At 45.3% G+C, this 23,902-nt stretch overlaps 1 protein-coding gene across 4 annotated transcripts in view; it reads right to left on the bottom strand.

Annotated features, from left to right (window-relative positions):
* The window catches only part of LOC146870563 (uncharacterized), a 250,771-nt gene that overhangs the window by 50,897 nt on the left and 175,972 nt on the right, over window positions 1-23,902 (bottom strand). Inside the window, exon 4 of one of the 4 annotated variants that reach the window (XR_014978325.1) lies at window positions 7,315-7,437. The exons of 1 other annotated variant lie outside the window; for it this stretch is intronic. The gene's annotated coding sequence lies outside the window, so the exon portion shown is untranslated. Of the gene's footprint in view, window positions 1-7,171; window positions 7,438-23,902 lie in introns of those variants that run through there. 2 more of the 4 variants (XR_014978323.1, XR_014978324.1) reach the window with 2 other exon arrangements.

The following is a 23,902-nucleotide window of genomic DNA, read 5'->3' as shown; positions in this document are numbered from 1 at the left end:
ATCTCGGTATTTCCTCCGTTAAGCTTGAGCTGGGATGTGTCCATCCAGTTTGAAATGTCCTCTAGGTAGGTGTAGAGGGCATGAGTTTGTAGATCTGCTTGGTTTAACCCCACCACCAGCTGCGTGTCGCCGGCGTAGGTAATCATGCGGATTCCATAGGGGGCTGCTATGGCTGCCAAAGTGGCCATATAAACATTAAAAAGGGTAGGGCTGAGTGACTAACCCTGCCGGACACCACTCAGTAGGTAGGTGGGTTTAGATGCAATATTCTCTTCAAATACCTGGAAGGTTCTACCCTCCAGGAAAGAGGATAGCCAATGAAGCGCCATGCCGTCTACTCCTGTGCTCCCGAGATGCCGGATCGGAATCGAATGATTCACCGTGTCAAATGCGGCGCTCAGGTCTAGGAGTAGCATGGCTGCCGAACCTCTTGAGTCGAGAATTTTCCTGCTTTCCTCTACCACTGCCAGTAGTGCTGTTTCAGTACTCTGGCGCGGTCGGAACCCTGTTTGGGAGGAGTGAAGCAGGTTGGGGGTTTCAAGAAATCTGGAGAGGGCCTGATTAACGTGTTTCTCAGCTACCTTGCTTATTGCAGGCAGAAGGGATATGGGGCGGTAATTGCCCAAGTCTGCCAGGTCCAGATTGGGAATATATCACTAGAATCCCTCTATGGCAATATATTAAAGGGTTCCCCAATATGTATCCTCTACATACTACATATGTATCCTCTACATACTACATATTAAATGTTAAGGTGCTTTTAAATGAGAAAAAAAGAGTTAAATGCTCTTTACAAGAATCCGAGAAGTACGTTTCATGTGTCCTTGTGAAATATGGACGTCACCCTTTTAAGAAATTGGATTATTATTTGGAGGAATAATCACAACTCTGATCAGGGTGAACCCTCCAAGTCACTAAATTAACCTAAGCTCAACCCTCTGGTAGCTATAGCTCAGACCAGACAGGCGTAACTTACAGCAATGTGTAAAGTATTTCTGCAGTAGCAAAACAGTAATCAAACTGCACAAGAATAAAATTCCCAAATCAACTTAGAAATCAAAAATCCCAAAACGGGAACCGGAACCAGAGATATCCATTTCCAAAGTATTATGTAAAAACAAGGTCAAATAGCACAAAGGGTCAATGACAGTCAATGGTCATAGTAGACTGGAACCCAAGCCCGACTTCATCCTGGTCAGAAAATGTACCTTTTGACTTATGGCTATGTAGGAGAGTAGGATCTGCACTTATGTTGCCCCCACTTTTTTTCTGATGTATACACTGGTTTCTGGCTATAGTCTGGCTGGGTCCCTGCTAATCAGGGCCCCAGTCTCTCTGTTCTTTCTAAACGACTTGGTGTGCATATTAGATGCACTAGTGATTGAATACTGTGGTACCTTATGAGCCCCTAGTATATGGTACCCTAGGTACCTAGGGCATAGGCACTTCACAGGCCTACCAGGTGCTGCAGCATGTATTATGCCACCCCTCGGAAGCAGGCTCAATCTGACACCACAGGCCTGCTACTGCAGCCTGTGTGAGGTAGTGTTAGCACTCCTCACAGAGATATAGGTTTCTATATCTCACCCTACACACCCATATAAACCACCCCTATGGCAGGCCCTATCAATCCTGAGGGCAGTGTACTTGGTTTACAATGTGAGGGGGTGCCTCTGCCTGAGCAGGGCCCCTCTGCAGCTACCAGAGTCTATTCTCTATGGCTGTTTGTGGATGCGGTTAAACCATATACTCTTAAGTGCATTAAAATGCTAACTTTGCAATTACTGCATCAAAAGATGTCGTGTTTGGTGTCAAACAACTTGGAATCATACCCCCACATCAGTCCATGATGTGGGAGCATGATCCCAGCCTTCTAGAGGGGATGACATGTAAAACGATAAAAATCCTATAGAGCCCTGGCATCACAAAATGGATGCCACCAGCACAGACACTGGGCTGCCCTCCTGCTGCTGACTGAAACTCGCAGTGGAGGAAGCCCAACAAAAGGCATCCTGTCACAGGGAGGTGTCACCACCTTCCAGACAGGATTTAGTGTATTGGGGCTGGGTGGGTGCACTCCTAGAGTGCTTTGAAGTCCTGCACTGGGGGAGCAGTCGGCTCCTCTGTGCATATGCCAGCTCAAACCGGTTCAGGGGCTACCTGCCCCTGCTCTGGCATGATACTGGACAAAGGGAAGTGGGTGTAACCACCCCCTCCCCTGACTCTCCTAGAGGAGTGCTCATAGAGCTAGTCCCTCCCCTATCTTCACTATAAGATAGCAAGCTTTGCCATTGCAAATCAGATAACCCTGGACGACGCTCTACAAAGAAGAATCCTGGCCCTTCAAAGTTCCACTACCTTTGGAAGACAGAAGAATCTCCCTTGGAGTCAAGGAGTGACTCCCCTGCTTGGCAGGCACTAAAAACCTTAATCAATGGTTGCAAACGTTCCCGCTCCCGCCGGAGTTCGAAGTCCCTGCTGCCCCAGAAGTGGATTTCCTGACTTCTCGACGGATATTGTGAGTCCCCAGCAAAGCTGTGGCGAGTGGACCCCACGAGTGACGAGGAACAGCAATACCTGGGGACCGTGCACTATTGTCAAGTGCAAACCCTTCACGATGTCCTACGGACTTGTGCATTGGACCATTTGTGTCCCAAGCCTCCAGCAGGTTTTGCAGTGAAAATCAGAGGCCTACCCCATCCCGAGTGACCGTGGGCTCCTGTGAAGCATTTCCTGAAGCGGCGTCTTTGCGATCACTTGCCCATTAGCTAGTGGGTCCCCCGAAGACTTTATTATCAACTAAAAGGGCTCCCCCGGTTGCTCCAGGTCTGCCCTCACTTACCCTTGTTGGGTGAGTCCCTCAGACCTTGCTGGTCTGCACCATCGACTTTCTTCAGTCTACACGAGACTTGCAGTTGCCAAGGCTTGTTGGCTCCAATCTGGTTGCCGACACCGCCATCAGCCGCAGACGTTGTGGGACACTCCGAATCCAGCTGCTGGTCATCATTGATCCCTCCTGGACCTCGTGAGCGAAGAGTCAAAACACCATTGACGAACTGAAATCACCCAATATCCGTGGTCATCCATCTTCCTGGCCACCGGTCACTGGCAAGTGACTTTGAACACTGTCCCCTCAATTTTCAGGTCGCCTCCATCTTGAATCCACCCTTGGATTCCACCGGACACTTCTTCATTCAACGCAAGCAGCAAGTCTTCTTTGGTCTCCATAGAAAACAGCGACGCGACCCCACACCAAAAGACATCTATGCACCCGGCTTCCCTGGGTGAGGTAACTCGTGCACTCCGGTGGCCTAGTGTGTGTTGGCCCTCGAAGTACTTACCTTGTAAGTGGCTTGCTTGTAGACTTCCTCGAAGTACCCTAAAACTTTTTAAAAATCAAACCACGACTTGCACCATTATAATCAATAGGGAACCCGCGGCTGTGTTCACCCACTGCACGCGTCTCCCGTGGGCCTGTTACTTACCTGCTAACACAGCAGTAGTGAAGCCCCAGCGATTCTCCAAGCCCTAGGCCTTGTCATTTTGCAAGTCGACATTGTTATACCATTATTTTAGTATATGGTCTGGTACGCCCCTAGACCTCCAGCCATATTTGTGCTTAATTTATTGTGAAACATTGACATTTGAATGTGTATCTGGCTTCTAATCTCATAAAGAGATTAGTAGAGTGTGTCTAGTAATAAATACATATATATTTGATGTATATACCTGTGTGGTGTCCTTTCATTTGGTAATTCAAGAGATTATAAGGTAAAACAAGCTGCTTTACATTCCCCCGAGACTTAGCCTGAAGGCTGCTCTCCACAGCTACTACTAGGATAGCTTTCTTTAAAAGGTTGTCTTAAACCTATCTACCATAAGAGTCGAATTGGACTGGTGCAAGGTGGCCACTATAACTAGTGACCAGCATATGCCAGGCCAACTTCTCACAGGCTAGACATATGAAGCCTTTTTGCATTCATTTGAGACCGCAAAAAGGCTTTTTATTTGGATGAAACTCAAACTGTGATTCTGTAACACTTTACCGAATCATAATTTGGGTTTGCGACCAAATACCGATTCAGCATTTGGAAAAGCTGTGTACAAATACCGAATCGGATTGGTAAATAATAATGATTAAATAAATAATGTTTTGCAACCGAAATCCGAACGCAAAATGTTAATAATTTACAGCCTGCTGAAAGTTAGTGGAAAGGCATTCACAAACAGGAAGAGGTTCCCAAGGGACGCTCCTCCTTTATGAATGTTTAAAGAAATATTTTTTGAGAGTAGGCAGTGGTCTTTTGTTACACTGCCTATTCTTAAACAATGTTAGTAAAAACAAAACATTTCACTTTAGAGAAAATGGGCTGCATTTAAAGAAAACATTTTTTTTATTTAAAAGCAGTAGTCACAGACATGCTGACCTCAGCAGGCCTCCATCTCTGTGATGGCCGTGATTTCTAGTGGGTCGCAATTTGCAGTCGAACTTATTAATATTCAAGAGGTAAGTCAAATTGAAACCCACTAGGAAATAAGTATTGTGCGGACCAATCTACTAGTACATAAGTTGGTTTTCAAAATACCACACTCGTCACAAAAATACTGGTTGCAAATTGTAACCAGTTTGTTGGAACCAGTGCTACATACATCTGTTATTATAACAAGAAAGGGACAAGTGGGGCTTGAGTAGGTCCAACGTACGTGCCCTGTAATCAGTGAGCAAGAAAAGGGTACGACGTTCCTAAGTGATGTATTAATCACTCACAAGATAAACACTAAAAAGGTTCTACAGGTCGTGAGGAGGGGGAATCCTCCTTGCGGAACTAGGGCCCTCACATACCCAGCAAGCTAGGTGTCATGCTTCATCATATGGGTCTGCTCCTCGTCGGGCCGGCGCTGCAATGCCCGACGGGCACCCTTAAAGGGGCTCTTTATCTGAGATCTTTTGTTCCTTGCCGTAAGGGTGACATGGGTGTGAGGGGCCTACGTGAGTGCAGATGTCTGAAGTGGTGGTAAAACAGGTAAGGGAGTCCTCTGTAGTAAAAAAAAATGTATTCTGCAGCGGACCCAACCTGATTAAAAGTCAAAAGGGAGGGGTAATTCTTTTGTTATAATGTGACAAAACGAGTACTCAATTCCCGGAAGGTCAACATGTTTCTCGCCTAAAGCTGTCAAGGAGTGATCATGGGCGATTCTTCAGGACCATGTGAATAAAAGTGAAACTATCTACACGTGAGTGGTAAGGTGCAACGCTACCTACCACTGGTGGTACCCAGGGACAATACCCTTGGGGGAATTGAGCCGACCTAGTTAGGTATAAAGATATGCTTCATCAGTGGCAGCGGAGTAAAAAGGACACAGTGAATGGTGTCTCTGCTCCAATTCGGAGCCCGTCGGTCAACCTACCCCGCTCCTCTGCTCCCAGGTTGTGCCACCAGTGGTAGGTAGCGTTGCACCTCGCCACTCACATGTAGATAGTTTCACTTTTATTCACATGGTCCTGAAGAAATGCAGAGAAATGCCCAGTTTCTAAAAGTAGCAACCACAGCAAGATGATGGGCGGAGTGCTGACATTTTTTAACCACTCATGCCCAGTCACAGATCTGGGTTCAATCCATCATTCTTTTGCTCACTATGGCAACCCAGCCATATGCAAATCAGTCTTGACCCTGTTCCTCATGCTAACAGTCCAGCCCGAACTGCCAGGCTAGGTTCTCCCTGGACCGAAAACAAGCATCCAGAGAACGGTTTCGGGGTACTACCCCTCATGAGACAGGCTATCTTGAATACAGTGACACAGCGAGCAAGCGACCCACGTCTGGGCATACCCTTGGCCATTTAAGGCGATCATAGCAAACACAACAAGATGATGGATGGAGTGCTGAAACTTTTAAACCACTCACCCCCAGTCACAGATCTGGGTTTAATCCATCATTCTTTTGCTCACTAGGCCACCCCTGTTTGGACCCAGACATATGCAAATCAGTCTTGACCCTGTTCCTCATGGGAACAGTCAAGCTCAAACTGCCAGGCCAGGCCCTACCTGCACCGGAAACAAGCATCCTGGAACCAGTTTTGAGGTATTACCCCTCATCAGCCAGCCTAGCCTGAATCCAGTGGCACAGCGAGGGGACCCATGTCTGGGCTTACCCATGGCTACTTAGGGCGAACATAGCAAACACAGCCAGGTGATGGATGGAGTGCTGAAATCCATCAACCACTCACCCTCAGTCACAGATCTTGGTTTAAGCATCATTCTTTTGCTCACTATGCCACCCGCAGCACAATCTCTAAAATTGGCATTTCTAAAATAGTAATATTAAATCCAGCTTTACCATTAAAAATGATTTAGCATTACCATTGCAAAGACATAAAACATGATGCAGCTACTCCTTTCTGATTAGGAATTATAGCTTTAAAGTGTTTTAAGGAATTCCCAATGCTATCCCATGAGAGGAGTAGGCTTCAAAGTAATGAAAAACACGAATTTGGGTATTTGTCACTACCAGGACATGCAATACTTAAAAGTACATGTCCTACCTTTTACTTCCATAGCACCCTGCCCTACTGGCTACCAAGGGTCTACCTTAGGGGCAACTTGTGTATAATAAAAGGGGAGTTTAAGGCTTGGCAAGTAGTTTTAAATGCCGAGTCGAGGTGATAGTAAACTGCACACATAGGCCCTGCAATGGTAGCCTGGGACAGGTTTGAAAGGCTACTTACTGTGTGGTGGCACAATCAGTGTTGCAAGCCCACTAGTAGCATTAAGGTTACAGGACCTGGGTATATGGTATACCACTTTACAGGGGACTTACAAGTAAACTAAATATGCCAATAGCATATGCACCAATGTTACCAAGTCTAGGGGAGAAGCACATGCACTTTGGCACTAGTCAGCAGTGGTAAAGTGTGCAGAGTCCTAAGGGCAACAAAAAGAGATGGTAAGCAGGCAAAATGTTTGGGGAGAAATCACCTTAAGGATGACAGGTCTAACAAGTTTCATTTGCATTACAAAGAATATTGTGTTGTTGAATGCTGCAAATTATGTGTAAAGTGTGATAAATCCATATTTATACAGTAAATATGACAGCCATTGAATTAGTTTTATAGCATTTGTGAACAAGAATTTTCAATTCTGTTGAGGATACGGAGATGAAGATTATGCATTTTCATATTTTCTTTATTTAACAGCAACCATGTCAAGTCAATAAACCAAGTAATCGTAGAGATGAGTAAGAAAAAAACACCAATCCCAGCAATTCAAAAAAACACATCATAGTAGAATATCCAATAACCAATCAACAGTCATACCAGTCTATAAAAGGTTGAACATCATTAACTTTGCCTCTTCTTCTGCAAAGAAATCCCTTCTTGGACAGTGAAAGACCCCGATTCATTGCTGCTTTTGATCTGAAACTGGGGAAAAACAAGGACCTAAACGTCTGTATTATAACCTGGGTAGGTCCAAAATATTTACAAAATCTGAGAAAGCATGTATGAACAACATCATCAGAAAGACAAAGAGGACAATAAATGTTCAGATACACAAATGCTGGGTGGATTTATCTTCGCCTCTGTGTCCGTAATCGAACTGAAAGTTCTTGATTATGAATGCTATAAAGTGTTTGCCATCTCCTCCAGAGGACTGACCCAGAAGGAGGGATGCAGGTGGGGCTAGTGAAAAGGCAAGCCAATGAGCGTGCTCAGAATGCGATGAGGGAACCTAGGCTGTGATACGAGGAGGAATGGTAAAAGAACGTGAGAAGCCACTTTCCTCCACGTGAACAGCAAGGAGATCGGGCGCAACAGAAGCACGCTGCACATCGCTCATATCCATCACTGAGTCAGAAAGCCTTAAAATGGCGGGGGCGCGGGCAAGATGTGCACAACGGCCGGGGAAAATATTTAAAAGAAATGCACAACCACAGTTCGCGCGGTAAGAGAAGCATAAGCAAGGCAATACAAATAAAATCACTACAACAGTTTATCTAGCACAACAATATCATTAACAATAATAAAACTCTTTAGATAGGTGTAAAAAGAATAATTGAGAAATATACTTAACATGGCGGCAGAGAAGCAAGGAAGAGGCAGAGTTGATGCTCAATCTGTTTATAGGCTGGCATGGGCGTTGATGGGACAGTGGACATTCCATTATGACTAAGGCTCCCTGTTTTCTGTTTTTACTGATTTTTACAGATAAATACAGACAGGAAACCATTTTTTTTCTTTTCTGTATTTATTTGTAAATGTGGAAAAAAACGGAAATGAGGTTGTTTTTTGAGTGATTCTAAATGTTGTCAGTCATGACTGCCAGGCCAATAGCTGTGCAAACTGACAGGCAAGGGGATTAAAAAAATATAGGGATTTTAGTAAAGAGCCTTAAACAGCAGTAGATTTGCACAACCTTGATACGGTTTCCTTACAAGTGCATATTTTACCATCTGAGTGTGCATATATATCATTGAAACCTGTCAGGCGTTCAGGCACGAGTGCAGGTTAACTGGTTAAATAAATGCAGAAATATACACATTTCAGCTTCATTTTTTCACAAATCTAAAATAAATATGAATAAATACAGGTAAAATTAGCACCAAAAAATATGGATAAATACAGATGGAAATGAAAAAATATACATATAAAAAATATAAATGTTACACTGCTTGTATTTGCATAGCACACTTCGTTCATCTACGCGCAGCACTTTATGACTAATACGTGCTGTAAAATAAATTCACTTAAACGTTCTCCTATAAACAATCCACATATTTCCATGAATGTGAAGCACAATGCAGGAAACGTTCCCATCCAGGTACTGTGCATCATGAGTAGGTTGTACATTCTGCAAGCCAATTTACCTCCTGGTGGCATACCCCCTGTATAGTTTCCTACAGGTGTTATAAGTTTTCTTGGATGTGATGCAAATATTAGCCAATGCACGTCACGGGAGCTGATGGTAAATTTCCCTGCAAGTAAGGCACTCGCATGCAGACTTCCCAACAAGTGGTGGGTGCACTTTATATGCACACTTTACAAACATGCCAACAGACCCGATTCACGATTTTTAGGCCAAAAGTGGCTTCATTTTAGCTGTCTCCCGCATGAAATTGCCTGTTTATCCGTAGAAGTCAATGGGAAAAATACATTCCCAATTTTTTTTTTTAAATCTCTGACTTTTCGGTTTTGAAATATTGGAATATATGATTTCCCTACAAGTAATGCATTCCTGATGTAAATTTGCCTTCAAGTGAGGGACCCTCATACACATTTCCTGGGGGCAATGAACTCCAAGTGCCATTTTTTTTCAGGCAAGTGCTAATTTTCCAGTGCATATTTCTTTACTGACGACCACCCACTTCCTCTGCAGACAATTTTCTGCTTTAGGTGAGATTTTCCAGTGTATTTCTCTACAGTCTATCTGCTCTCTGACACTATGTTCATTCGAGTTAAATTTGCACACACGACACGTGTATGACGACGCAGCCTCCGAACTCACTTTGCATACATATATTGCAGCATCTCAACACTAGCGCATCTCCAAAGTAATGCTTCCCAGCGATTTCCTTGCAACTTACTGCACTCTTTTTATTTTTTACTGAGACTGTATCAGGAACCCTCAACCCACCAACCCAAAGGATAGCGGGACACAGCGCCCATAGCACAGCGCCACACTTGCAGTAAAAGCACCTGCTGCGTGTGTCTTCCACCATCCAGACTCGCCAGTACAAGCGTCGAAATAGACGAGGGACAAGACAGTAGACACAGGGAAAGCTACCATTCCAGTAAGAAATAAGTGAAAACTCAAAGCCGTCGACTAAGAAATAGAAGACTAACACTACTCGACATAGAGAAAGAACTGTAGGGACGATTTGAAACAAAAAACAGACTAGAACAATTCTGAAACTGAGGAAGGCGTTCAGGGACAAACGATGACGAAGGTTTATTAAATTTGAGATTTGAGTCTTGTCCGTTTCAGATTCTATGTCAGGAACGGAGGCTCCGATTATGCTTCTCATTTTCTTTACTGAAAATCTCAGCAGCCAATCAGAAAGTAGAAAAAACACAATATGTACTACAATACCCATAAACCTCGTTGGTATCACGTAACAACCATAGAGTAGTCCCCTATAAATGGAGCACAAGAGAATACTACATCCTCTTTCTTTGCTGCTCCGCAGCCAGTTAAGTACTTTCACCTTTCCTATTATGAATGTTTAAACTGGTTTGCTTACTTATTATTGCTTTGTAGATGCTGCACGCGCTGCTCACATTGCCATTTTCTCTGTATTTATTTCTTCGGCAGAGTCGCCTGTTTGACCTTGCGCTCTTCGCGCTTTCTGCCTGCAAGAGTGTCGGAGCTTTCCACTTTGTTTGTGGAGGCCGCTTCGTTGTCCGTTGCCTTGGGAGCGCGTTTCGCCTCCCGCTTACGGGTGCTCCATCGCACGTTCAGCTTATAGTGGAGCGGGAGCAGGGGGAGTGAGGACGCATGCGCTTAGAGAGCGCTGTCCCTTTTCTGGCTTGTTTTGGCCATTTTGTGCATACCGGCATTTCTCCTCAGCTGATACCGGTGTACTGAACGCAGGAGCAGCGTTTTCTTTTGCTCTATACCCACAAGCTTGCCAGTCTCCCCAGTGACGTCCAAGTCCACCAGAGGGCTTGGGCTGATTAATTTGCATAGGCTCTGCCTAGAGTGGCATTGTTTGGCAAGCCCTCCCTCCACATTTAAATATTTGAATATTTTACATTTGGAATTACCACATTCCTGTGTTGTTTGGCTTGCCTGGGGTTTGGCCACTTCCCTTATTTGTCACTGTCATTATCCTTTCAGCTTGCTACATCTCTGACAGTGCATTTTTACTCCGTTAATTTCCTCCTGTGGGTCGATTTTGTCACTTTAAGTGCCTACAATGTCTGAATTCTATTATGATGAGGCAGACTATTTTGAAGAGGAACCCTCTGGGTCTTTGGAGTATGAGCTCGTCGAAGCTCTTGATGTGGGAGTTCAGCACTCCGTTAACAAAGCTATGGTCAGGGCTATTCAACCCTTGAAGTGCCATTTATGTAACTATGCCTTACAGCAGGGATGGCTTCCAGCCTCAACGTCCCGGACTTCTTCTGGGGTTAAACGTAAAAACCCACACTCTTCAGATTTTGCGAAACTCGCAAAAACCATGGCTTCAGACCATTCTTATGGGTCTACGTCCAAGGAAACTCCTTCTAGCTCTCCTCCCGGAGATGATGGTAATACCTCCTCTGGTACTTCGTCGGAGTCGGAGCCTTCTCCTCCTCCTGCAAAGAAATCACGTAAGGAGCGGTTTGTGGACGCCCCCTCACATCCCTCTTTATTGACCTCTGAGTCTTCTACAATTGTCCATCCTAATTCTTCTTCATGGCTCCCCTCAACTGAAGTTGCGACCTACATCCATTCCCACTTACGTCAACCTTTTGACAAGGATGTTAGAGCGCGTTTGCGTTCTGAATGCCCACGACCAGATCTAGCGGACAAGGTGGTGGATACTCCTGATGTGGATCCTTCCATGTTTACATATCTTAAAAAGTATACGAAGGATCCGAAGAAGGGTCTTGATCGTGCTTGGAGATCCTGTCAGGATAAGTTGCTTGATTTGTCCGGCCCCCTAACAAAGATTTTGGATTTGGGTTATATTGCTAAAGCCTCAGGGCAGATTATCAATCCAGATGATTTAATTGGTTGGGCTCAACGTGCAATATGTTTATTAGGCAATGCAAACTGTGCCATGTCCAGTGAGCGCCGCCGCTCTATCCTTTTAAAACTCGATCCAAAACTCGCTGAGTTGTCTTCTTTGGAGTCCGGCCCTTTGGCTCAGGGTCTCATCTTTGGTCAACCCTTTTTAAAAGAGTTAACTAAGTTTGTCGCAACCTTCAGTGGCCTTGATAAAGCACAAGGTTCCTTAAAGCGGGCTTTCTGCCCGGTTTTTGGACGGGCCGGACGATATAGGGGGCGGTCGTTCGGCCGAGGTTACCAAAGAGGCACCCAGCGAGGCTATGATTCTCACCGTGGAAAATATCAGGAGTCCACTTCCTCCGCCAATTTCTATCCCACACATGGATCCCGTAATTCCAACAAGAAGGGACGCTATGGAGGCAACCAAGGAGGTCAACGCGATGCCACTCCTTCAGGTGAGCTTAATCCCCTTTTCAGCGGTTCAATTGGGGGGCCGTCTCCAGTTTTTTCTCCACAAATGGCAAGAGATCTCACAGGATGCATGGATCCTGGATATGGTGCAGGGATACCGAATAGAGTTTCTTCATTCTCCCTCTCAGAGTCTTGCCCCACGTCCGATGTTTTTTTCCCATCTGGATCAGGTTTTCATTTCCAGGGAGATAGATTCGCTTCTCCAAAAAGGGGCCATAGAACGGATGGTTTGTCATCCTCACGGCTTTGTCAGCAACGTCTTCCTAGTTCAGAAGAAGGGGGGTGGATCCAGGCTTCTTTTAAATCTCAAGGAGTTCAATGGATGGGTCGTATATCGTCACTTCAAGATGGGGGGGATCCATCTTCTTCGCGATCTTCTTCAGGAAGGGGACTGGATGGTCCGCCTAGATCTGAAAGATGCTTATCTGTCAGTACCCATCTACGGACCTCATCGTCGCTTTCTCCAATTCCACTGGCAGGGAATATGGTACGAGTACAAAGTCCTTCCTTTTGGCCTCTTGTCAGCACCTTGGTGCTCTGAGGCCTGTGGTCGAGTTTCTTCGGGTCAGAGGTGTTCGCCTCAGTATTTATCTGGACGACATTCTCATCATGGGTCAATGTCCTCGTCTTGTTTTACAACATCTTGCCTGGACCACGGATCTCTTTCAGAATCTAGGATTCTTGATCAACCCTCAAAAATCAATGTTGATTCCATCTCAGTCGGTGGAGTTTCTGGGCTTTCTTGTCAACTCCCTCTCTTGTCAACTTCTCTTACCCCAGCAGAAGATCAGATCGATCAAGAGAGAGTTGAGGTTGATTTTGAGCAAGCAGACTGTGTCCTTGAGGTCAGTAGCCCGGGTCGTAGGGTTGTTGGCTTTTTCTATACAAGCGATCTTTCCGGGTCCTCTTCATTACCGAGCACTTCAACACCTCAAAATCCGCCATCTCCAGAAAGGCCTCAGGTATTCCGATCAGATTTCTCTTTCAGAGGAGGCGAGGTGGGAGATGTTGTGGTGGCTGGAACACATGGAATCATGGAACGGTCGAGCCCTATTCGGCACCACTCCGGAGGTAGTGATCGAATCCGACGCCAGTCGGTGGGGTTGGGGAGCCCGATGCGGTCAAGTGTCGACTGGCGGCCGTTGGTCTCCAGAGGAGTTGAACCTTCACATCAATTGCCTGGAGCTCTTGACAGGCTCCTTTGCGATTCGTTGCCTATCTCCCCGCCAGACAAATTGTTGCATCCTTCTCCACATGGACAACGTGTCGGCGGTTCGGTATGTCAACAAGTTGGGGGGGACTCGGTCCCGTCTTCTAGCAGAAATTGCCAAGGACTTTTGGCACTTTTGCCTTCAGAACAGTCTCTTTGTAGTGGCGGAGTATCTTCCAGGGTGCAGCAACCAAGTTGCGGATTGGAATTCCAGACATCTCTGGGATTTCAGCGATTGGCTGCTTCACCCTCGAATGTTCCGATTGTTGAACAAGTTATGGGGCCCTTGTCGAATCGATCTGTTTGCCTCCCGACTCAACAAACAAATTCCGGAGTTCTTCAGCTGGCGTCCGGATCCGGAGGCTCTTGCCACGGATGCTTTTCTGCAATTATGGCCTCCAGTGATTTGTTATGCGTTCCCTCCGTTTGTAATGATTCCCAGGGTACTAGCCCGAACCAAATGTTATCGCTCGGAATTGATTCTGATCACTCCTCTTTGGAGGGCACAAGCGTGGCTCCCGGAAATTCTAGAAATGTTATGTGCGATTCCGGTTCTTCTTCCCCTTCGATGGAATCTATTGTTAGACCCTCTCCAATCTCCACATCCGTTGATAACATCAGGTCAACTATGGATGGTCGCTTGGCGAATTTCGGGGATTGTTGGAAAGTCCCTGGCCTTTCGGGAGACGCTACCAGATTTATCAATGAGGCTTGGTCGCCCAACACACACAAACATTATGCTACAGCATGGAAACGATGGTGTGATTGGTGCTCTTCACGGGATGTGGATCCCTCTGCAGCAGATGTCTCCTTGGTAGTCAACTTCTTAGCGTCCTTAGCCGCTTCAGGTCTTGCTTATCGTACTGTTAATAATTTTCGATCAGCCATCTCGGCAGGTCACGTGGTCCTTGAGGGCAAACCACTTGGTGACCATCCTTTAGTGCGTAAATTACTGAGGGGTATCCGGTTGGTAAAACTTCTGTGTCCTAAATATTCCGAGCTCTGGGATGTCTCCATTATCCTACGCTTCTTGGATTCCTGGCCGGTCAATCAGGGTTTGTCTCGCAAACAGCTTTCTGCCAAACTAGCGATGCTACTTTGTTTGGTATCATGTAAACGCGTATCTGATATTCGCGCCCTCGATCTAGCGCGTCGCAGATTTTCTCCTGAGGGTGTTACTTTTCTGGTCACCAGACGCACTAAAAGAAACACCACATCTGTCACATACCCTGCGTTTCCTGACAATCCAAAACTGTGTGTGGTACAATGTATCCGGGATTATGAGGTAAGTACTGCAGGTTTTCATCAAGATATGGCAGGTCAATTGTTGATTTCTCTACAGAAACCTTTTCGTCCAGTGACCCCAGCTACACTTGCACGATGGGTGCGTTGGGTCATGAGCGAAGCTGGTATTGATGTTTCCAAATTTGGTGCTCATTCTGCTCGTGGTGCTATGGCATCCAAGGCTTTTTCTATGGGAGTCAGTTATGAATGCAGCTGATTGGTCCTCTGAATCTGCATTCAAAACTTTTTATTATAAACCTATTGTAAATGTTGCATCTGTTGTGGTGGCACAGCTTTGAACAAGCATAATCGGAGCCTCCGGTCCTGACATAGAATTAAAAATTTGCAAACATTCGTGACAAGAATTTTCAATTCTATTAAGGTCACGGAGGCGAGGATTATCCCACCCATAATCAGTACTGTACTGTTTGATTTGAAATGTTTATAATGAAATGTATATTTATGCTCATGTTTTTTCCCCTCCCTTTGCTTTATCTCTCCCTGGGAGTGTGGTATTACGGCTTTATATTTCTATTTCAGGTTCTGATCTCAAGTGAGCTTTGCTGCCTTTTCACCTTTAAGGAAGGATATTTCGTCGTCCTCCAGGACATGCTGTTCCTTTGAAGCTGACTTCAAGTTTTCTCGTTGCTGCCGTTGGCCTTGGCATGCCTTTGGTTTGGACTCTTCCAGTTCTTTCTCGGATTCCAGACTGTGACTATATTTTGACTGAACTTTTTTACACAAAGAAAGAGGGTGTAGTATTCTTTTGTGCTCCATTTATAGGGGACTACTCTATGGTTGTTACGTGATACCCACGAGGTTTATGGGTATTGTAGTACATATTGTGTTTTTTCTACTTTCTGATTGGCTGCTGAGATTTTCAGTAAAGAAAATGAGAAGCATAATCCTCGCCTCCGTGTCCTTAATAGAATTGAAAATTCTTGTCACGAATGTTTGCAAATTTTTAATTGGTAATTTCATTGTATTAGGAAGTTTGCGACGAATACAATCGGCAGCCATAATTTCAATTGGCGATAAGAAATGCAAATGTTGTGTGTTTCCAGATCGGTCTTCTAATTATCACTGTTTTAATGTTTCCACAGTCCAAACTGATGTAGCAAAAACTTTACAACGTAATTAAACCATGCTCTCATATTTCCCAGTTTCATGTTTCAGTAGCTAACCCAGTACATTTATTTTATTTGTATTATGGCAATGTGTTCCTCAATTTCCAACTCCCAGAATGAAAAGTAGAAAAAACCCAGGGCTTTAAGGTGGTTAAAAAAACTGGGGGGTGCTCTAAAAGGGGCATGGCACATTTATTAAAGGGGTGTGGCCTGTCTGAGTAGGGGAGTGGTCTAAATCAAGATAACTAGCATTGTGTGCTTAAGAAAATCATGAAGTCGTGATGGAGCAGATAAAGCAAAATTTTGTATACCTCCTCTATTTTGCATGAAATATTAATTACGTAATCATTCTAAATATTAACTTGTACTAATGTGTGAAGTGGTATAAATAATCAACAACTGCACCTTAATAAACACGAGATACACGTGGGACTAAAATGCTAATTACATGGCAAATATATAATGATTAACTGTGGTACGCAAACTAACTTTAGGATGTGTTGAAATAGAGAATTGCATGATTCATGTTGCTTTTGTGATGGTTTCTGCTTCCAGTGCTGCAGAATGGTGAGTATTATTGTTTTAAATGCTGCCACAAGCTAGGAAAATACTAATATATATTGGGATTATTGCGGGTTTAAACATTAGTATCTTCATTTCCATATATTAATTACTGTTATGTTTGTTTTGCTTAAGTTGGCATTCGGGCCTACTAGGCCGCAGTACTTAAGATGGAGTTCGGAAGTGGCCACCGTCATGTGAGCGTGATGTCTACTGCGCAGACTCGGATGGCTCTGAAGATCTCCAAGCGACCTCCGACTAGAACCGAGATATTCCTTGTCAAGTATAGGAACATGGAGGACTGCGTGTGAATGACCGAGGGACAATGAAAGACCTGTACACGAAAGCTTACATGTTGCTACTTCGGAACTTTTGCCTGTAAAACTACCAAAAAGAATACAATTGAGAAATGTCATGCTGGTCTCATGGGAAACAGGCAAACCTGGGAAAATTCAAGAGACTTACAAAATTCGGAGGATTTAGCCAATCAGAACACTTTCTACCCCTAAATTGTTGCGCATTGTCCTAAAAGTAAGGCAGAAAAGAGTATAAAAGAAAGGGATTTAGAAGAGGGGTCCGTCGGCTGCTGTTGGTGTGGAGGGTGACTTGCTGGGTTGTTGGTTCGATCGCCCAGTCATTTGGCTGATTTGTGGGGACTGCGGCGAGCAGAAGGAGATTTCCTAGATTTACCTGGGTTTCCTTTGATTATAAAAGGACGATTCCATCTGAAGGGATTTGATTATTGCTGTGGATTGACAGGTTCGTCTGGAGGTGGTCGCCAATCTTCAAATTTAGGTAAATATAAACATTATGTCCATTTATGTTAAAGATCAAAGACTGGAAATCGCTCAATAGAAATATGATTTGAACTGTAATCCTGAATATGCCAACACAGAGTGAATTAATTAGGCAAACTAAACTTTGATTAATAAGAAATGAGTTTGTGATTCTTTAATAAGGTATTGAAAGTTAACCAAAAGGTTCCAAAGCATTAAATGTGTTTTAGCTGATTCTAAATCACCATCAACCAGTCCAACTAATTGGTCCATCGACCAAGTGGTGGAGTGCCTTGATGTTAAAGTTAGGATTCTATAGGTACAGATGTATATAATGTAAAGGAATTATTCCCAATAGGTAACAAGGTACCCCCCCACATGTCCAGCGCTTCTTTTCCTCCTGTGTGCAGACTAGAGTGAGAAGGATGAGTGTTGGTGTTATGGGCCCCACCAATGAATGTATGTATGAGTGAGCTAGTGTGGTGACGAGTCTGTGACATAGGGAGGATATGTAAATTTGCCCTTTTCCGCTGTCTGGCAGTACCGCTCCAGTTGGGAGGGTGCAGAAGTCCAGAGTGAGGGGTGAGAGGGGGAAAGAGTCACCAGTGGAAGAACCAGTGGGTCAGGGGCCAGCCAGAAGGGCTGCGTCACCAGTGAATGACCATGGTGACACCACTTCTGTCCTGGGGGATCTTCAGGCACTGTCAGATGGACAGGGGTCGGGAGATCAGCGCCAGGCAGACTGTCACACGACACATGTGTTATGTGTCACCCTCAGGGGGGCATGCGTGCTCCCCGGGAAGTCCTGGTGCGCCAGGCGAGCATTCAACCGCATGGGTTGGACCCAGGGTTGGGAAGCCAGGTTCAGGTGTTGTCTGACCTGGAGGGTGGGACCACTGTAAGCAGTGTCCTGACCCATGTTTCTTCTAGGGGTACCATGCCAGTTGGGAGTGGGCAGTTCTCTGGAAGGGGGTGCAGAGGAAGGGAGTCCTCGCCTCTGACCCCGGCTCAACTAAGGGGTTTAGACCCTAGGTAGGAGGGTCAGGTTCAGGCTGTTCCCCCTGAGCTAGACTCCCAGTTGCAGGATAGAACCCCTGAACTGGTGGGCGAATTGCGCAGGACACCTGCCCCAGGTGCCCTGGCAATTCTGGAAGGGGGTATCACTCCAGGTGGGAGGGTACAGAGCCCCAAGAGGGAGGACCGGGTGTGGGAGAGGCCACCCCAGTCTTTAGTCCAGCCGCCGGGTACAGTCCTGGGGCTGGTGAGTCAGTGCCAGGATGTCATACCTGACCTGACAAGGGGGAGAATGGACAGAGGGTGCCAAGCACCTGGGGCTACTGCCCCCCGCTCCCTGGCGCCACAGAGGTTTGAGAGCCCTGAGAGGCATACGGCCTGGGTCTCATCCCTGACTACTGTCAGTGGCCACGGTAGCATTTTGCTGTCTGTCTGTTGGGACACACCTGTGGGCCAGTTAAGGTTAGGTGCTGCACAGGTTGTGAGAGTATGGACAGAGGGATTCCAATAGGTTCAGATTGGCGTAGAACTGGAGTCTGCCCCTGCAGTTGCGGGCCAGGTCCTTGTTCTATCGCCCCAAGCAGGGAAGACCATCACAGTGGTGATTGGTCTACCCTGCGTTTTGGCTGGAAGGGGGTTGTGTTGGACTTGGCCCTTTTTGCAGAGTCATCCCTAAACTTTTTGCCTTCCTCCCGTATTTTTTCTGACCTGGTGTTGGTTGTTTTATGACTCTGGGCACCTTACCGCTGCTGATCAGTGCTAAGGTGCATATGCTCTCCCTATGGTAAAATGTATTATGTGAATTGACTTCCATGTTTGGCTTATTTGGTTTACTATCAGTCCCTAGTAGAGTGCACCAGGGGTGCCAAGGGCTTGTATATCCAAATGCTGCTAGTGGGCTTGCAGCACTGGTTGTGCCACCCACAGAAGCAGCCTGGTAAAATGTGTCTAAGGTCTGCCATTGCAGAACCTGCATGCAGTCTGGTACTGTCATGCTGACTGGGCAAGTGTCCCCACTTGCCAGTCCCTAAACCTTCCCTTACCTTCATGTTAGTCACCCCTATGGTAGGCCCTAGGGCAGGGTGCATTGTAAGGATAAGGTAGGACATGCCCTGAGGTGTGTGGCATGTCCTAATAGTGAATTACATTCATTTTCGTTTTTTCACTATTGTAAGGCTACCTGCTCTCCATAGGCCAGAATGGGCTGCTAGATTATAACACTCTATAATCCTAGCAGGCTCAGGAAGCATGGTAGAAATTCATGTTTAGTATGCCTGAACTCAGAATAATAAAATACATCTTTTAGCAAAGGTTATTTTAATATCCTGGGTTTGCAAATGCTACTTTTAGAAAGTTAGCCTTTGCGTGCCTAACCATTTCAGTCCGCCTCTGGAGGGGAGGGCTATCTTCTTTGTGTGTAGCTTGAGTGACAGGGCTGGGAAGTTCCAGGAGACAGGCTGGGGCTGCCAGGTGGTGGGTAGAGAGATTACACCAGGATGGGTGGGAGGAGTACACCTTTGACTCTGAATAGGGCAGTGCTCTGCCACCACAATGCTGGCTCCACCCCCTGGGGAGCGTCTGATGTCTCTGCCCTGCCCGCTGAAAGAAGAAGCCAGAGTCCCAACAACAAAGTGCTCCTCACTGAAAAGAACTGGACTGGGATTTTGCAACGGCCCCCCTGCCTGTAAAGACAAAAGAAACTTGGTATAAATGTAGGAGCCCTGCTCCTAAGAAATCAGATCCTGATTGAACCACGAAGAAGCTCTGCCTGACTAGAAGGACCTGGAAGAAGCTGAAGGAGGAGTAACTTTCCCTAACCTGGGGGATTGGCCTGCAGTTGGTGCCTTGCTGAGAAAGGAGAGGAAAAGACTGAAAGAGACTTTGCACTTTGTTTTTCAACAATCTCTAAGGGCTTGGAAGAAGAGCTTGCTCCCTGAACTGAGTCCCAGGACCATTGGACTCATCTGCCTTCCAAAATCGAGTTGCCTGGACAATTTTTGCTTGTTTCCCGCTGGATTTGGCCCCAGTACAACTCGTACTCCATCCGCCGCGAAGCCGTGTCTTTGCCGCCCAGCACCGTGTGTCTACGCTGATCCAAAAGCGTTAGTACGCACCGTATCCCTCCCGGCCGCATCGCACCTAACCTTCCCCGCCGATTCAAGTCGTACAGACCTGGCTGCCGAACCCTGTATGCCGGACCCAAGCTTCATTGTCCCACATGTACGGTCCGTACGCTGCTAACGTACTGCACTGTGCCGTGCTCAGAGCCGAGACGCCGCATCGCACCGATCCTCCCGGTACGCTGTACAGCGCCGAGAAGTGTCGCCGCCTATCCGCACCGAAGGTACGGCTCGAACGCCGAACGCCACGGACTCTGCAAGCTGATCCGGGCCATCCGCACGTATCCCTGAAGGTCCTGTACCAACGCCGCATCCCGACGCCGCGATCCGACCAGCATCCGAATACACTGCCGAGCTACGACCCGGACCCATCAACTTGTCCCGCACTGTCCGTCGCGGACACCACAAAACCAAGGTACTTTGTTCTGTTCGCACCGCAGCATGCACGTCACGGACCCCGGAGTCCGCCACGATTGTTTGACTTGTACTTTCCTTGTTTTTAATGCCTACGAGTTGCACATCCAGGTACGAACCGTACAGAGCCTGAAAAGAAGCAGAATTGACTAAAAGAAGCCTATTTATGTATTTTAAGCCTTTTTACAAGAACATTGAACTTTAAAATAATGCTGTGGTCATTTTATTCGTTATTCTGGTCTTGTGCTAAGCCTTATATAAAGAGAACTATTTTTGATATATCCTTGACTGGTGTCCATTTGTGGTGTGTCATTGCATTACTGTATGTGTTCACAAATGCTTAACCTATGACGCCCTGAGAATAGTCTTGACAACTTGCACCACACTACCTAAAGGGTGAGCAGGGGTTATTTGAAATGGTGATCCCCTTATCCTGACTTAGAATTGAGAGTCCCTGCTCGTCGCAAGTGCATACCTGTGCCGACTAGAGATTCCCAATTCTAACAGGGAGGATATGTAAATTTGCCCTTTTCCGCTGGAGCAGTTTTCTGGTAGCAGAGTTATGATGTTATTGCATTGGTTTGGTGATTATTGATTTATGTTTTAACACTCTATGTTGAGTCGCGTTGCGTTTTATGTTGTCGATTGGTTTGAAGACTTCCGGGACGTAGGAAGTTGGTTGCCCTATATGTAGACGGGGAAACGTGTGACAAGTGAAGTCGCATGGAGTATTGTCTGGTTGCCCTGTATGTACATGGGGAAATGTGTGGCAAGTGAAGTCGCACAACGCATTGTCTGGTTTCGAGTTGATGACATCGTCGTGTGTTATCGGTAGGGACATTTCTGTGTGAACGTGCGTGAGTGAAATAGCAACAGGTTCTCTCGTGAAACTCTGGCCTTAATTCTCAGGAGCAGTGTAGTCTCCACATGTGTTTTATCCCCAGAGAAACGGTTAGCCTTTTTGCTTATTAGAAGGGTAAGGTAGAAGGAAGTGCAGCTTTATCAGCGAAACTGAATAATTCTGTGGTAGGGTAGAGGTAAGCGCTGCCTACTGGAAATACAGAATTATTGTGTAAATGAACAAAACTATCTCTTTGGTTTAGCGAAACAGGCAATGATGGTGTTTTTATGTTGTTACTAACAGATTTTGATGAAAAAAAACATAAGAAAAGTTTGCTAATAAAATTTGTAAAGGAGGGGTCAGCAGAAGGAGGAGTAGCAAGAAACGCTGACCTCAGAAAGACCGTGCTGGGATTGGCCAGCTATAGAGAGACATTGCTTCCACGGATTGGTGCGTTGGTGTGAGTCGCGCTAGGAGTGGAGAATTTGCCAGTGTGACATAGACGCCCTGGATTGGTGCATTAGTGTGAGTCGCGCTGGGATTGGAGAGCATACGGAATTGTCGCAAGGGAAAAGTCTAGTGATACAGAACTAGGAAAGATAAAATGATGTACTACGATCCACCTGAGAAAGAGAAAAAATCATGGTTTGGAAAAATTAAAAGTCTATTTAAAAAGGATAAGCCGATTGTGACTAGGGAAGAACAGATACTACCTCCACCGAAATTGCCTGCATCTTTTATGGTAGCAAAATATGGGTACCATACATGTATTTGGCTAGAGAATTGGGCAAAGTATACTAAAGAAAATGGAGTCCTAGCGTTTCCAGAAAGTGGTTCGTTTAGTTTAGCTGTATTAAGAAACTTAAGAGAAAGAATGATGAGGTTAGAACCGAGACCTAGACCTACTCAGTTTGAGGCTTTGACGGAGTGGGAAGAAGAGATAATTACATGTTTGGTAGACAGTGTGGGCAGGAAAGTCATGAGGATCGAATGAGAAGATGGGGGAATGCAAACATGACTGATGGTATGTTTCCTTTGAGAAATACTGAAGAGACAAGTGGCAGAAAGTGTGCAGAAACTAGAAACAATACAGGGTCAGAAGGTTATAAGTATGGTGTGAATGAATCGGAGGATGAAGTGCTAGAGGACATGTTTTATAAAAATCCTCCCCCGCATCAACCAAATTCTACGTTGCTGACGCCGAGTGCACCGGTAAAAGAAACCATGGTAAATAAAAATCTTGAGCAAACGTCACCTGATTTTGGGAAAAATAATCCATTTAGAGACTCTGAAATGTCACAACCTGTTAGGACTGGAAATGTACATTCAGTTGAAGTAGCTAGAACTGCTCTGGTATTAACTGAAAAAATTAGAGAATTAACCAAAAATATAGAAGCAGTAACTGTACCTGTAACTATAGGGCCGGTGATGCTTGTCTTTGATAAACAGAAAGCTAGTGAGCATTGTTTAACAGTTCCCTACAATAGTAGTAAACGAATAGAGACAGAAAGAAGTGGAGCTGGAGGAAATGCATGGGGAAAAATGGCAGGGACATCAGGTTTAAGTACTCCTAAAAATCTGACTATAAATCAAAGTACAGCAAGTAAGACGCTGATGACAACAGAATCGGCACCGAAACCCCAGAGAGAAATACGGAGGAGCTAATGTTTCTCTGCAAAATTATACCTTGGAGAACGAGGAGTTTGCATGAGAAACTTGAAAAGACAGCGAGTGAAATGAGTATTGACTTTGAGAAAATAAGATCATTACAGAAACCATATAGAGTAGATTTTTCTGAGAAAGATATTGAAAATCTGAATACTGCAGGGAGATTGACTCAAATTAAAGAACTGATTGCCTTGTTAAGGAAATGGGGTGATGTAGATAGGTTGAAAAGTAGGTGGTTTCGAAAGAGAGAGGATACGACAGATGAGTCCTTTTCAGCATTTCCAGTAAGAGAAAAGGAGCCAGTAGTAACTGAATGTCCCATGAGGGAGATCCCAGGAGGGGGTTATGTGCATGTTCCCTGGACTAGGCAGGACATTTTGTCATTTACAAATGATTTCCCGAGGTTAAGAGAAAAACCAGTTGAGTGGTATCGACAGGTGGAAAGTTTTGATAAATTGTCGAAAGTGTTGTGGATAGATCTGAATGTTTTTTTGGAAATAATTGTACCTGCAGATTTATGGGCAGAATGTAAAATTCACAAACATGCCAACAGACCAGATTCACGATTTTTTAGGCCAAAAGTGGCTTTATTTTAGCTGTCTCCCGCATGAAATTGCCTGTTTATCTGTAGAAGTCAATGGGAAAAATACATTCCCAATTTTTTTTTTCAAATCTCTGACTTTTCGGTTTTTAAATATTGGAATATATG

Source organism: Triturus cristatus, chromosome 1_1 (assembly GCF_964204655.1).
Source record: "Triturus cristatus chromosome 1_1, aTriCri1.1, whole genome shotgun sequence".
NCBI classification, from domain to species: Eukaryota; Metazoa; Chordata; class Amphibia; order Caudata; family Salamandridae; genus Triturus; species Triturus cristatus.
This window is presented reverse-complemented; position numbering and strand designations above follow the sequence as displayed.